General features: G+C 42.8%; 1 non-coding gene across 1 annotated transcript; it reads left to right on the forward strand.

Annotated features, from left to right (window-relative positions):
• The first annotated feature begins 7,186 nt into the window (after window positions 1-7,186).
• On the forward strand, window positions 7,187-7,313 carry LOC141415260 (small nucleolar RNA SNORA31). The gene has a single exon (XR_012440254.1). It is a non-coding gene; the product is annotated as a small nucleolar RNA SNORA31 (small nucleolar RNA).
• Window positions 7,314-12,917: the final 5,604 nt, after the last annotated feature.

Below are 12,917 nucleotides of genomic sequence, written 5' to 3' on the forward strand. Positions count from 1 at the left end.
TTAAACTCAGGTTTTCACACGTGCAAGTCAGGCACTTGACCACTTGAGCCACTCCTCCAGTCCATAAATGAGTTTTTATAATTCTAGGGCTCATCCTAAGTCTCAAAGTTCTTTTATCTTTTTCTCAGAAAGTCTTAGGATATTCTCAGAAAAGTTAAGTGCTGGTGGTGTTCTGATGTCCTAGAGTTATTGGGGCAGAGTGATTGCCTCTCTGTGGTACCTATCACAGCACTTCCACTGCAGAAGGCAAGCAAATAAATGCATTATCAAATAATTCATCTCATCTTGGAAAATGCAAAGCTCAGCAGTGAAGGGCCACCAAGGTAGTTAGTTTGTAGGAAAAAGTGAGTAGAAGGAAAGTGAACAGGCTCCTGCCTGGGCCACTCGTGTTCAGATGGGCTACAAGTATGTAAGCAAAAGGGAGGCTAGAGGCCTCCCTTCTCACATGTGGAGAAGAACATGTGAAGAAAATTGAAATACTGGGGCTAGAACAACAATGACATGGGAAAATGAAAGAAGAAAGAAGTCAAACTGGGAAGATGCCAAATACCTATTTTTTCCAGTCTGCAACTAGCTCACCAAAGAAGACCAACGTGGAAATGTTTCAATATAAATTAATAAGAAAATGGTCTGAGATTTCTGTAGAAATGATTCTGTTCTCCAGTGATCAGCAGGAGGAAACAGGTAGTGTCATCCAAATACCTGAGATTCCCTGTGGAGGTCCTAATCTTAGCTCTGGTCTCCATCAGTGTCTCTGTCTTCTCTGAGTCCCACAAGACTTATGAGTACTTAACACACTTCACCCACAAGGTTGCAGCTGCCTCCTTACCTAAAATATAAACTTGTTCTTAGCAAGAGCAATGTCTCACAATGCATCTCCAACCTTCACAGCACCATAGTGGAGACACTTGCTAAGTAGACAGCAATCATAGACTAAAATCCAGAAAGATGGTACAGATTTTCCAATAAGCCTTGCAGGGGAGAACACAAATTTTGCCAACCTAAAACCTTTCTTCAATTTCAAATACCTGGTCCAAAGACTATTTCTATTCACTAAATATTCTTGCATAGCTGTTCGGATGAGAGAATCAATGACATGTCCTTTCAAGCTCAATCAAATAACTTTTCTGAGCACCTACTATATGTCAGGCTCTTTGCTGGCACTGGTGCTACAGTGACAAGACTCAAAGTTCCTAGCTTTTTGAAGTTCACTGTTCATCATGGAAGATAAGCATCAAATAAGAAATTACACATGCCACGAGGTCTGCCAAAGGATCTGCAGAAGTGCTCCGTAGCTCAAATATTTAACTTCAAAGTGGCCAATTGTTTGCTATGGCATTATGTTTACCTGACCACCTCAGGTAAGACAGGTTATATTTCCTCCTGGAGACTTGAAGGAAAAACAGATTATTCTGATAACTACTTGGTAAAATATATCAGAGCAGGGCTTCTGCCCAGGTCAGATTAGGAAATAAATGGCATTATCTTCATCATATGTACAATGAATTTATAATCTATAAGATCCTCATATAGGCTGAAAGGCATCTTCCCAAGTGGCAGTTCTGTTTGACATCAATTCTAGTAACAGGTCAGAATAATTGAGGCTTTTCCACCCTACAGAGTCTATAGCAAAGCTATGAATTCTGGAGTAAACAAGGAGGACTTCTCAGCAACTTGACCACTGTGCTTAACCTCTCAAGGAAAGAAGAGCCATTTCCAAGTTCTTTATTCCACTGTGTGAGAAATAAGGCTATAAATCGAAGCAAGAGAACACATGGAAATAGGAAGAAATGAAAGTGGAGAGTGCTAAGCGGCCCGGTGAAATAAAAGCACACAACAATTTAGATATTTGGGATTAGGTAGTAAAGGGGGGGAAGGGTCAACCTCGGGAGTCTCAATGGCTTGAGAGAGTATCACTGAGCACAACAGACTACATTATACAATCTCCGAGGTTAATTGCCTCAAGTTATTAAAATAAAAACTATGTTATACTAAATATGTAATATTTAAGAAACCAGAATTAGATCACAAAAGCTTAAAATCCTTAAAGTTTTTACTTCAAGGGAGAAGTTTTAGATACTAGAAAATATACTCTAGAGTACATATACTCTAGAGCTAGGGATATAACTCAGTAGTAGAGCACTTGTCTAGTTGATCCTCAACACTGTAAAATGTGTGTGTGTACAATTTGTAATACATCATCATTCTCTGAGAAGGCTAGGAAATTAGAAAAATAGTACATTAGTTACCATATGTAAGGGTTCTAGGATTAGGGGTATGGCTCAAAGGGTAGATCATCTACCTATAAGTATGAAGCCCTGAGTTTACACCCCAGTACCACACACACAAAAAAAAAACTTCTAAATTTCTGCCTACTGTACATCTTTGCTTAAATAACTATCATGGTGGTGATTACCACAAACAGGGAAATATTGGTGGTGATTATATGACACAGAATTTTACAAGTATTTTGGATGTGGTATGCAAAAATGCTTCTGAAGAGCTAATGAGAGGCCCTGGGGAATTTTGGTTCTGGCAATGCATCAATAAAACCAGCAGCTACTCCCCAGTTATCAAAGGCTGTGATCCCCTAAAGAGATTGCTGACAGCCCAGCAACTGAAAGAGCTACCAAAATCAATATTGATCACAAGGCAATGACATTTAAAGGACATTGAACACTCAGATAATTATGTCAGGACGCCATTTGCTAGAGCTAAATGCTTGCATTTCCAAATGGCAGGCCCTTTAGAGGAGCAGATGTATGGCAACACAGGCCTGGCTGTGTTGAGAGCCAAGGAAACTGTTTTGCAAGCTGCTATCGTTAAGCAAGTAATAACACTCCTAAAGCCAGCTTCAGTGTGTAGTTAAGACAGGTTTCAACTCATCAGCTGCCACACCTATTGTCTGGAAACATCACAAAAAAGATAAGTATGCACGCAATAAAATGAAGTAGAGCAAAGATAAGACCTTCCAGGTAAATTATGTTGCCAGAAAACTGAGTCTCTGGAAGCAGCAGGGAAGGGGTATGATCTGCACATAGTGTCCTGTGAGACCACGTGCCTTTATTTCGCTGAGCAAATGGTCAGATGGGTTTAGATAAAGAGGACATGCTGCATCCTCAGAGCGCAAGAGGGGAGAGGGAACTGGGTGAGGCAGATGACACAAATTCTTTCCTTTTCTGAGCTTTGCTGTTCTCCCCAGTGCTATGAACCAGGAGCATGCAGTCTTCCGCACACACACACCGAAAGGTGAGTTTAGTTTCAGACGGCATTTTCCCCCAAGGGCAGAGGAAAAAAAATAGAGGACACCATATTGTGCCCACCACAACCAGCCTAAGCACCTCTTGGATTTTGTGTTGGTATTAACAGCACCTGTACTCAGCACCAGGCACTCAGGCACTCTGGTGCTGAGTCACCTTTTCTGCTAGGAGCTGTCTTCTCTAGACAGATTCCTCTCATTTTCCCTTCAGAAATCTGAGAAGTATGGCCAGGAGCTGGTGGAATGTAGTAGAAAAGGCATAGCTTTGGAGCCAGGTAGACCTCACCTATAATCCTGGCTGTGCCACTTTTTAGCAAGGTTGCCTGTATCCTAACCTCTCTGTGCCTGAGTTTCCACAAGTATAGAAGGGAACTAATAAAATGTCTTTGATATCTGTTTTAAGAATTCAAGATAGGTCGGGCACAGTGGCTCAAACCTATAATCCTAGTTACCCAAGAAGTGGAGATTAGAGTTGGGTGCCTGTGGCTCACACCTGTAATCCTAGCTACTTAGGAGGCAGAGATCAAGAGGATCATGGTTCAAAGCCAGCCAAGGCAAACAGTTCACGAGACCCTATCTTGAAAATACTGACTTCAAAAAAGGGCTGGCAGAGTGACTCAAGTGGTAGAGCACCTGCCTAGTAAGTGTGAGGCCATGAGTTCAAACCCCAATGCTGCCAAAAAAAAAAAAAATAAATAAATAAAAAGAGGGATACAAGGAGACTCACAATTCAAGGTCATTGGAGGTGTCTGTTGGTGGGGGAGGGTTGAGTATGGTGACATGTGCCTGTCATCCCAGCTATGCAGGGAAACACAAATAGGAGGATCGTGGTCCAGACCAGCCCAGGCATAAAGCAAGACCCTATCTCAAAATTAAACAACGCAAAAAGGGCTGGCAGAGTATCTCAAGGGGTAGAATATCTGCTTAACAAGTATGAGGCCCCTGGTTCAACTCCTAGTACTGCCTCCCACCGAAAAAAATTCAAGATAATACAACATTGGTAGAGTGACTGACAAATAGGATTTGCTTAATAAATAGCAGATATTATTAGATATTAATAAATTATCGTATGGGATAAATCACTATGCAGGAAATAGAAAGAAAAAGAGATACTAACACAAACAACAAAATGGGCTTCATTTGCAAAGATTTCCCAGGTCACCATGTGGTTTATCCCTAGAAAATGTTCAGGCTGGGCTGGGGGTATAGCTCAAGTGGTAGAATGTCTGCTTAGCAAAGGCAAGGCCCTGGGTTCCAACCCTAGTACTGCCACCAATCCCCCCCCACACACACACATTAAAAAAAATGTTCAGGCCAAAAATCCTGCCTCCTTCAAAGGTTTTAAGAGTGTGTAAACATTCTTTATTCTCTTTAAGTGAGTTTCCCACAGCTCTGTGATCTTCAGCAAGCATCATCTTGTTTTCATGGGTAGAAGAAACTGAGGTACAAAGATCAACTAATTCTGAGTGAGTCAGAGGCGCCTCCCAAAATAAACCCAGGGGCAACACAGTCTCCACTCTTTCTGGCTTTGAACTGTTTTAATAAATGACTCATATTAGTAGAAACCCCAATTTGAAAGATGAGGAGGAGGTGGAGAGAAGAGGGGAGAGTAAGAAGGAGCAGGAGGAGGTAGAGGAGGAGTGACTAGCCTATAGTGGAGATCCCTGTGTTGTTGGCAATCAGGAAGTAAACTGCCGTAGCTAGGGCTAGTCTCCCACAGCACATGCTCCAGTATCTGTGTTAATCTTTCCTTCCTTGGTTGTGTCTGGTTCTCACGGGAATGAGCAGGAGCACAATAAGACTGAATCCCACAGCACACCTTCTTCCACAGTAGCCCACCCTGCCCCACAGGGGACTGTGTCCACTGAAGGCATCTGTCTATTCCCCAGATTCTGTTTCTTGTATAACCTGGACCAGTTCTTGAAAACACACCTTTTCACCAGCAGGCTAATTCAGATAAAGTCATCTGACCTGGGTCAAAATCAGGCAGAATGCACCTGCACGTCTAAGAAAAAAAAAAGCAGCTTCATCAGAATTGAGCCAGTTTGCACTCCTTTGCAAGATTCCCCTTTGGGTTTTGTTCCCCACTTCATAGATCATTCTCCTTCTCTTCATCTAATGCCTTCTTGCTTATCCAGCTCTGGACAAGGATCTTTTCTTCCAAAATTTGGTCACCTCACAAAGTCCCCAGGGGAATGAGGCTAATGCCTGTGGCTAAATGGCTGCCAGAAATTACTGAAGAATTCCCTTGTCTCATCCTTCCTAGCAGGTGAGTAGTTCATGTTTCCATTAGAAGAACTAGAGTCTGGAATTCCTTGCTCACCTAGCTGGCTAGGGTCCTGATCTTGAGTATTTAAGAGACTGGTTTGAGTGGGGCTTTTATAAGTAGGTACTTGGTTTTGTGTCAAGCACAGAGATTTGAACATAGTAGGGAAAAAGTATCTGTTGAATGAATGAGTGTTCATCGTTGGCTACCCTATGCTACCCTATAGTCTTATTTCATGTCTGGCTGTGTGTGTGTGTGTGTGTGTGTGATCCTGGGGATTAAACCCAGGGCCTCACACATGCTAGGGAAGTACTCTACCACTGAGCTATATCCCCAGCCCTTTCCTGTTTTATAAAGTGCACCTTAAGTGATTATATACCAGCTTTTATACAAATCAAATTAAGTTCTTTTAGAGAAGCCATTAGAATTTAGCCATGTTCAGGGCATGCTCAGGTAAGGAAATGCAAGAACCAAAAGTATCAGTGTAATTAATAATTTTTCCTGCTAAAATAATGCAGAGCACTCTCAACTGCTATTCTATTTCAGGGACCACAGGCATTCTTCTGTACTCAGGGAGAGGAAACCAAAGCAAGTTTTTTGGGACAAGTTCAAAAAGCCAAAGAATCTACCAACCTGGAAAGATCTCCCCGAGCTTGTAAGACTTTGCTGCCATGGTCACCAGGACAATACCAACATAACAATATCAGGAGCATCAGCCCATGGTTGGAAGGATTGCTAGTAAAATATATTTATGCTTGACCCCTGATTTCTTTTCTTTCCACTTTTGCTGGCTAATTTTACTGCAGCAATCCGGAAGCTCTGTAACATCGAACTGCTCACTCTCTCTGCACATTCCTCATGCCAATCCTCTTTGTAAATGTTTGCTTTAAACATAATCTGCAGCTTTACTAAGATTATGTCCTGAGCACACATTTTGTAGTCATCTGAATCTCTATGCTGGGAGAGCTGACACTTTCCTGCATCCTCAATTTTTGCTCTAGCTTTATGCCTTCGGCTTCTCCCATGCTTTTCTGTTCTGTTGGGGGCATTTCAGAGTCAGAGTATACAGAATTAGTGAGGATGAATATCACTCATTACCCTTACTTTGTATGTGCCATGTGCCTTGTACATGGAAGATGCTTGATAAATATTTTTAGCATACCAGTCTACCCGTTGCTCCCTGAATTCATTAGGCACATTCTCATCTCTGAGTGCTTGCTGAAGCCATGCCTCCTGCCAAGAATGCACTCACTATTTTCTCCTTTCTATTTATGCAAATCCTGACTGTCCCTTAGGCCCCAGACCAAGCCCTGTGAGATCTTACAGAACCCTGTTCTCTTGACAATTAGCATACCATTTTAAAAAAAGACATTAGTGTATGTTGGTGTTATCTCCTCAATTAGACCAAAGTCCTATATGCTCTGTCTGAGCCAAATCAAGTTCCTGGAACCCAGGAGACTGGCCAAGATGAGAAAGGAGGTCCAGCACCAAAGCTCTGCCTCAGAAGTAATGCCAGGTGTCTTTCCAAGTCTGATACAGATAAATGAAAACCTTCCAATACAGGTGTAATCTATGTGACTACACATAGATTCTATTCACTTTCTTAGACAGGAGCAAAGAAAAAGAACAGGTTGCAGAAGCTGAGGTTAAGATGTGTTCAGCTGCATACACTGATAGACTTTGAACAATTTGCTGTTGTTCTTTTGGTTTGCACTAGGATGCAAAAGAAAATACTCCCTGTGCTTTCTGTCTTCTTGGCAGCCCAGATTGAATTGGGGGAATACATTAATAGAAAAAAAAAGATGTGGTCAGCCCAGAATGACGCCCTTGGGCAAGGCTTGTTTTCCCTGATGCTTATATTGAAAGTCCACGTCACTGCCCCTTCAAACAGCATAACTTGGCCCTTAAGATAGTACTCTCCAACTCTAGCACTGACACCCCAGCATAGAAACCTTTGAATCCTTTATTGCAAGGTACCCACCCCTACCCAGAGTCCAGCACATTGTTATACAAATAGTAGATTTTCAATTGTGAAGAAAAGGAGTAAGGGAGTAGATTGTAAATCCACACCCCCTACCAGTTCAGAAGGCCAAAGTGAGCCCAGGTAATGTGAGATTCACACACATACACAATTGTTTTTAAACAATTGTCACACACAGGGCCATTACCTGGGGAGGAGGGGGGTTCTTGTTGTTTCATTTGATACTGAAGAACAGGCACTGGTTCCAGTCTCAAACTGAGCATGGAGGGTCTCACTGCACTGCTCAAGGGGGTTCACCAGGAATCAGGACCCATGTTTATGACCCTGTGCAAGTCCCAGCAAACACACCACTGCAGAGTACAACCAAGAACGGACATGATATAAGCACAAGCTGGACTGTAAGAATGGGTCTGCCCTTCTCCCTCCTTACTGTGTTTCAAGGCAAAATTACACATAGGGGTAGGGAATCTACCACTGTTCTTACCATGGCCTTTCCCTCTCTTGTCACAGGCAAAGTTGGAAAACTAAATTTATCAGGTGAGTTCTGTTTTTCTTTTATTTCTTTTTCCCAACTGAATTATTTCTGAACAGCAAAAACAAGACAAGATTAAGAAATGAAATGAATTGGGTATGTTAACTCAGTGGGAGAGTGCATGCTTGAGACCCTAAGTTTTATCCTTGGCACCACAAAAGAAAAAGTAATGAAACAAAACACACACCCTACACCCTTGGAAACAAGAGTGAGAAATTCTCCCCCATTAGATAAAATCCAATTTCAGATCAACTAATTGTATGAACAAACAAAAGAAAGAACCGTACTAGAACAGCGAATTAAAGCGGCATGAAAATCCAAACAGCAGATGGAGTTACCAGGAGGTGGTGCATTCGTGGTTATTCTTAAAATCAGTGTGAAAAAGAAGCCAACATAGGGGGAGAGACTGACCTAGTCATGGCCACAAGAAAGAAGTTCTCTGAGTAGACAATCCAGCTGGGCTTGTCTTTCCTGTTCCAAGCCAGGCACACCTGTGTTATCTCTGAGCAAACAAAAGCTTATCTCTTATCAGCTTGAGAGGTATAATGACACACTTTTCCAGCATACAGAGGCCACTTCTATGGATCTAGACTATAGCTCTGTGAGTAGGCAGGTCAGGGACTGTTAATAGCTATTACACAGGTGAGAAATCCACATCTCAGAGAGATTTGCTCCAGGTCCTTCTGACCAGGTAAATGATGTAACCTGGATTCGAATTTGGCTTTTCTAATGCCAAGCTTAGACCTCCCTGCTTGGGCAGTAGGAAGGAAAGGAATTCAGCTGAGTAGTCCTTGAGGCTTTGAGAGCTTCTTGTCTCCTTAAGTAGGAAGTAAGAGCACAGACCCCTGTCCAACCCCAGTCACCCCACAAACACACATTATTCCAGTTAACCCCTAGGACCAAATGGCTGCACATTCCATAGCCAGCAAACTGGCCTCAAGCCAAAGGCATCTGCTCCCCTCCCCCTACATTTTGGCAGTACTGGCGTTTGAACTCAGGGCCTTGAATTTACTGGGCCGAAGCCCTACCACTTGAGCCACACCCCAAGTCTACACCACACTCCTTTATGCCAAAGTTTCTTCTGGTAAAACAAAACTGTCAAGAAAGATTTATACTAAAGAGGCCTCATCCAGCTCAGCCAAGGGGAGCAATTGGGTGGGTGACAAGGTTTCTTATTTTAGGAAATGTGTCAGTTCTCTATCAGCAGAACCTGGGCATCTGGCCAACAAGTCCTTGGAGAGGGGAAGTGTGAGAGGTCAGGAGATAGCTTGAGAAAACTCCTCACCCCAGAGGCTGCAAGGCTGCAGGGAGGAGGTAGCCTCAGCCCTAAGGCCCTCTGAGATCATGCTAACACAAGTCCATCATGGCCTGGCTCCCCTTTCACCTCCACTGGGCGGTACCACTGTCCTGAGCCCACTGGGGAAGGTGTGCGCACAAGTGCACATGCGAACACATGTGTCTATGTGTGTACATGCACATATACACAGGCCTCCTCCTCTTCCCAGGGGGAACAGACTACAATCCCTCCTTTGCTCCTATTTCTTTCTCAGGGGGAAGACTATGGCCTTATGCAATAGCTGAGAACCCTCTGCAGTTTCCTCATCTCTATCAGCAATGCCTACTTCACAGAATATGATGATTATTAAATGCAATAATGTATGTGAAGCACTTACACATAGTGGACACTCAAGTAAAAATGGTGGTTCCTTCTTCCTGGCAATAATTCATGAATTTTTTTTTCTTTTGTAGTACTGACGTTTGAACTCAAGAGTCTCACACTTGCTAGTCACAGTTCCAGTAAATGCTCCCAACAGATGCAAAAGGTACTAATTTTGTAAAGGAAAACTTGCTAACCTTTATTTCTATTTCCAAATGCAGTATATTTCTTCTCATCAGGTGTTTCAAAGTATTACTTTGCAAGTTTCTGATCTAATGCATTATCTTTAAGAACTTCCCTCAGCTCAGGCCTACTCACCTTACATTTTAGGACTCAAGCAACTTTAAGAGTCAAAGTCAAACAGCTGTGCCTAGCAAATTATGAATGTGGATGCCCTGCTCAGACTTTTCAAAGTAGACAGTAAGAAGGATGCCAGTGACAAGTTGGGGGTGCCCAACAGACCTGGTAGGGGCAGTCAAAGGAAAGAGGGTCAGAATCAGCAGGTTCCAGGGAGCAAACATTTCAAGCTAAAATCTCTGCCTTGGGCCAGGGCAACCCAAAGCACTGTGATTAGAGGGGCAATCTAAAAATCAATATTGACGGGGCAGCCAACACAGCACCTATGAAATAGCCAACCAATGTGTCCTCTCCTTCAAGAATCTGGCAGCACAAATAAGTAAAACCCCAGAAGCATAAATAAGTAAACTTTCTAAACCAAAACAGTGTGCATGGTGTGAGAAACAATGAAAGACACACCAGCAGAGCTGGGAGTGTTAGAAAGTCCTAAAGCACCTCTTCAGAGAAGCTAAAATAAGATAAATCCCCTGAAGTGCTGTCAATCACTGTCATTATAGTCTCTATTAACTAATGATAGGGAGGGGGAGAAGGAGATCCTATATCATACTTATCATTCAACAATGGTGCACTTAACCACTAGACACATCTACTCATCATCCTAGCCTGCCTGCAGGTGGATGAGGCAAGTAAGGAGGTTAGATGTGTTTAAAGATGTTGATTTGAGGATAACCGGACACCAGTGTCTCATGCCTGTAATCCTAGCTACTCAGAAGCAAGAAATCAGGAGGATCGCAGTTCAAAGCCAGTTTGGGCAAATAGTTCACGAGACCCTATCTCAAAAAAACCCATCACAAAAAGGGCTGGTGGAGTGGCTCAAAGTGTAGGCCCTGAGTTCAAACTCCAGTACTGAAAAAAAGAAACCAGGATAAAAGGATAGAGATGCAGAAGTGCATTGGTAATATTATCAATCATTTGAGACTCCCCTGTCTTTCCACTGGGAAAAGTGAGGTGGTGGGGAGGCCCACTAGCACTAAATCCTTCACCAGCATATCCTTTGCTGGGATCCTTTAGTTGTGGCACATTTTCAAAGTACCAAGAGACATCAAATTCCCAAGACCCTGTCTCATACTTCTTTTCCTTTTCTGTTACAGTAAGAATGCTGTTTTATACTTACTTAGTGATATTTTACAAACAATTTTCTTCTGGCTGGTTTCACCAGATAATCTTGAAATCTACTGGGTACCTACCAACATGAATGCTATAAGAGGGTTGATTTATTAACCAAAGAAAGGAAAAACAAAATGTCACCTCTCCAGAGGCAATGGTTCTGGGACATGGAGGCAGTGAATGGTTTACTTAGAACTAGCACAGGAGGGTTCACCTTCAGGACAGGAAGGAACTCCTGAACCAGCCCACTATGTGAAAGCCTGCTACTCCTTTGATTTTTACTCTGAGACTAAGATCCTAAGAGGTGTCACAGAATTTAATAATCCAAGCTAAGCCTTTTTTTTTTTTATTCATATGTGCATACAAGGCTTGGTTCATTTCTCCCCCCTGCCCCCACCCCCTCCCTTACCACCACTCCGCCCCCCCCACCTCAATACCCAGCAGAAACTATTTTGCCCTTATTTCTAATTTTGTTGTAGAGAGAGTATAAGCAATAATAGGAAGGAACAAGGGTTTTTGCTGGTTGAGATAAGGATAGCTATACAGGGCATTGACTCACATTGATTTCCTGTGCGTGTGTGTTACCTTCTAGGTTAATTCTTTTTGATCTAACCTTTTCTCTAGTTCCTGGTCCCCTTTTCCTACTGGCCTCAGTTGCTTTTAAGGTATCTGCTTTAGTTTCTCTGCGCAAGCTAGGCCTTTGTCTGGCATTTATCACTGCTGATAGCACCTGCCTGCACTGTATCCATCATACCTACCTCTGTTTCCCCTGTCCCCATCTCACAGAATAGGAAAGGATTTCTTTTCTGCCCAGCCAGCAGCTGATAGGCATTTAAGGTACAATATGACATGAGCTCCATGGTGGCAGCCCTGTTTGATTGCCATGGCACCTGCAGTGCCACTTGGTGTCCCTGCTCCTTATGCAGACCCACCTACAGCTCCTTCGGCAAAAAGGCAGAATGCCAATAAGGCTGGAGGTACTAAACGAGGGGAGCTGAAATCTCATTTCAGCCAACATATTTCCCATTATCCCTTAACAAACATTTGACTTCCTTTTTAGAATCCCTTATAACCCTAAGGAGAGAGGTCAAAATAAAACCTCTACAGGCCAGGCCTGGTAAGTGAAGAATATACAAAGGACCCTGCCACTCTATATGGTAGGAAAGAAGACACTGTGTATGGCAGGTGCTCAATAAATATATGATAAATAAATAAAAGCAGTTCAGCTATGGCATAAGCCCTCCAAGGGTCATTTTCTGAAAAGACATGGTCAGTATTAATACTTTATACGTTTGTCATAATATTTTCTGCCTTCCAAAATGTTTTTATGTGTTATCACATTTGATCTTTGCAACAAGGAAAGGGCACAAGAGCTGGATTGGGAAATCATTTCCATTTTGCAGTTAAGAAAACTAAGGCCAAGAAAGATTTAGCTGAGTGACTCAGCATATCAGTGGAGGTCATGAATGGGGAAACCTGGCCTCTAGCCACCAACTCCTTACTCTGTCCTCTCCAACCTCCTCTAATGACTCAGCCCAGGCCTTTGTCTTCCCCATTTCCTGAGTGGGAGTCATTGGTCATCTGAGAGGATACAGAGGACTTAGGTATACACCAAATCCCTATCCCTGCCTCAGCTCAGTGGGGACTCATGATGAAATATTTATTTGGTGATAAGACCTTGCATTTCAGATCAAATGTCCATTCTTGCCTGGATTACTTTACAGTAAAGTAGACCCGATGTCATTGTCTGCTACCTGC

This window comes from Castor canadensis, chromosome 12 (assembly GCF_047511655.1).
Source record: "Castor canadensis chromosome 12, mCasCan1.hap1v2, whole genome shotgun sequence".
Taxonomy (NCBI): Eukaryota; Metazoa; Chordata; class Mammalia; order Rodentia; family Castoridae; genus Castor; species Castor canadensis.